Raw genomic sequence first — 3,816 nt, forward strand, 5'->3', positions numbered from 1 at the left:
AAACAAGAAGAAAGAGTGAGAGAAAGTTTTGGTGAAAGAGTACAGCAAGGTTCGCCACCACCCCCTACCGGAGCCTCGTGGAGCTTTAGGCTTTTTCGCTCAGTAAATACTCACAACGCCCGGTCTGGGAATCGAAACCGCGATCCTATGACCGCGAGTCCACTGCCCTAACCACTGTGCCATTGCGCCTCCACATATATATATATATATATATGTGTGTGTGCGTGTGTGTGTGTGTGTGTGTGTGTGTAACACTGCTATCGCTTGACAACCGATGCCGGTGTGTCTATGTCCTTGTAACGTAACGGTTCGGCAATAGAGAGCGATATTATAAGCGCTAGGGTGGTGGTTATCAGTTAAGTCTGTCATGATGTTATTTCTATGAGATATTTGTTAATCTTATACTTTAATGTTCACATGAGGAGTTTTGTTGAAAACTGTGGAACTCTTCGCTAATTCCTGCTAAACTAAATTGTAAGCAAGTAACGCTTTGAACAACGATGCCCACATAATATATATATATATGCCGACGTTTATTTTGCGTTTTCTCCTCACGGAGTCGATAAAATGAAGTACTGGTGAAGAAATGCGATGGGCGTAATCGACTTGTCTCTCGTCTTAAAATTGTTGGCCTTGTGCCAATATTAGAAAGAAATATTTATTATTTTTTATACATGAACGACTATTATGAGTAAGTAAGCATTTATTTGCATATGTTAATTCGCATCCAACCACATTTTAGATGCGTATACGTGTTCTATAGTATATAGATATATTATTATACAACTGCAGTAGATGTTAAGTACATAATATACAAACTAAATATTGTTTGCGAACTGCAGTTTTCTTCTCCATTAGAGAACTAAATAAAAAGAGAAAACTTACAAAACACAGATGTAAATTCAAGAAATCATGAATTCATTTGCTGAAAATTTAATTTTCCAACGAAGAAAATTAGGATCCGTATTAGCATTCTGCATGACGACTACTAACGACGACAAAGCGTACGATTTCTTTCTCAAACATGCTTTGATCAGACGACAGATATTTTTTATATGTAGAAAGGTACGTAATTTCTCCAAATTCACTTATATATCATTTACAAAAGAGAACTGAGTGAAATAATTTACGTACTTCGAAAATATTTATTCAGAAAATTCAGGCAGATGGTTACATACCGAATAACGAAAGTCAAAATGTTCTGCTTAGGTTTATGCAATTTTTCATAATAAGAAAGCTATTGTTATAATTATGGTGAAAAATATTTGTAGTATTCTCCTTGAGCATATGGTCAAGCTTGAAACAGCATACTTCGTTGACGAGATCTATAATATCCAAAATATGCACATAGCAGCTAACTTGACGAGAAATATCATTAGGTTTAAATGTTAATCGGGAATTTGAAGTTTCTGAAAATGAAGTCTCGATTAAAAGAATGTGAATCCCCATCTCTTTCAGAATCGTGAACCATTTTTTAGGTTTGACTTTATATCTTTTGTTGAGAACTAAGAATCAGTTCCTTATATTCTACGTATGAAATTCAGAATATCACTAATTTTCTGAATTACATCAGTTATAATATATATATAGTAATGTAGAACGAGGCTTCTGAAGCTGCTCATATTAGTTGGATTAATTAACCATATTATTTGCCGCGAGAGTGAACATGTATGTAAGAATATGTGTAGGTGAGAATACATGTGGGCTGATGCTCTCACTGCTCAGGCGTATGTGTGACTCAGTGTCTGTGAATCTCTCTCTCTCTATCTCTCTCTCTCTCTCTCTATCTATCTATCTATCTACCTATCTATCTGCCTATCTATGTATCTGCTACTGTATATATCTGTTGTCAATATACCCGCCGTGTTATACCCGGCGGCGAGCTGATAGAATCGTTAGCACGCCGGGCAAGGTGTTTAGCAGCATTTCGTCTGTCTCTACCTTCTAAGTTCAAATTCCGCCGAGGCTGACTTTGCCTTCCTTCAATTCGGTAACGATAAAACAAAGCACTGGGGTCGATTTAATCGCCCAAAATTGCTGGCCTTGCGCCAAACTCTGAAAGCTGTATATGTGTTGGTGCACGTGTAAGGGTCCAGCCAAGTGTTGCCGTTTTTTTCATTTATATGTAGAGACGATGAGTGTGCGTTTGTTCGAGTGCGCACGCTTGTATGAATGTCTCTGTATATCGATGATGCATTTCCTGAACTTTTTGACAAGATCATTGACCTAAGCAAAACATTCAAAGTTTCTGATTTACGATGCCTAATAAACTTCACTTTATTCTTTTATAATCTTATTCCTTCTTCCGTTCTAATTTCACTTGATACTAAAGTGTCATCCATATTATCTATCTCTCTCCTAATTTCAGTCCCTCATGCCTCTTCACTTTCTCCCCCTCTCTCTTTCTCTCTCTCTCTTTCTCTCTCTCTCTTTCTCTCTCTCTCTCTTTCTCTCTCTCACTCTCTCTTCCAAACAACTATACTCGCACACTCCCGTCATACACACACGCATATATTGTTATGTGTATGCGTGTGTGTGTGTGTGTGTGTGTGTGTGTGTGTGTGTGTGTATCTATGAAAGCATATATACACACGCATGCATGTGTGCATATCACATACATACACATATGATACGTGTTCATAAATACACACACATAATTACATACAGTTTCGCAGGAGTTCATTTAGAGACAGTGGGCTTCATGAATCTCCGTTTGCATTTTCTCATGAAGTTCCGTTTAAGCTCACACTCACTGGCATAAACATCAGATTTTCACTTCTCTGCACACATGTCTTATATAATTGGGTAAGTTGAAGGGTGGAGAAATTGACAGACAAGGGAATAGAGTGGGGGAAATAGAAGGAAGAAAGGGATTGAAAGAAAGTATGGGTGAGAGAAGAAAAGAGAGGGTGGAGGAAAGACGAAAATGTGAGAAGAGAGAGAAGATGAAAGAGAAAAAAGAAGGGCAAAAAATAAAACGGAGACGTAGAAAGAAAATGAGAAGATAAAGAAGGAAAAGAAAGAAACAGGAAAAAAATGGGAGCCAGAAAGATGAGGAAAGAGTAACAAGAAAAGAAAAACGGGCAGGTAGAGGAGTGAATTTCGATGAGTGAGAGTGAGAGAAATGGAGGGAAAAAAGATTGGGCAGAGGAATGGGAATATAAGGGGAATCACAACCAGTGAAAGCACTAATGTTGCACTAGATCCTGCAAAGTGTGAAGGGTATATGTGTTCTAGAGTGACGGTGTACAAACTCCTGAGTATGTATTTTTTTCTTAATTGCTGTGACAACGTATTTCGATTTGCAACAATAACATACTACCAAGTATATTAAAAAATTATAAGTCAATACTATGCTTCTGCAGATTGTATATAGAATTTAGAGCCAGCACAGAAAGTTATGGCGTTTCGCACGTGAATATATCTAGGTAAACAATGCGATCGAAGACAGAAACATAGGTAATGAGTGTGTTTCGGGAGATATTGCTCCTTCATTTTCCGCATTTAAAAAAATTTTCCTTCTCTTCTTCCATCTATTACCTATACTTTCTCTTCCCTAACCTCGACCCCCCATTTTAAGTTATATCTTCATACTCTCGGTCTCAGAAACCATTGTTCCATTAACTGTAATTTTGTTCCTATTTCTGTTGATGTTACCATGCTCTTAAATTCAGGGTTGATTCTCACAATTTGCATTTTGTCACTCTGAAACGAAAATTAGGTGTGTCAAAACGCATCACGTTTGAATATATTAAATGTTTATATTCATGTATCTATAATAATTTGTAGCCATTTCTTGTATAATATTACAATAAC

The sequence above is a fragment of the Octopus bimaculoides genome, chromosome 21, assembly GCF_001194135.2.
Source record: "Octopus bimaculoides isolate UCB-OBI-ISO-001 chromosome 21, ASM119413v2, whole genome shotgun sequence".
In the NCBI taxonomy this organism is placed as follows: domain Eukaryota; kingdom Metazoa; phylum Mollusca; class Cephalopoda; order Octopoda; family Octopodidae; genus Octopus; species Octopus bimaculoides.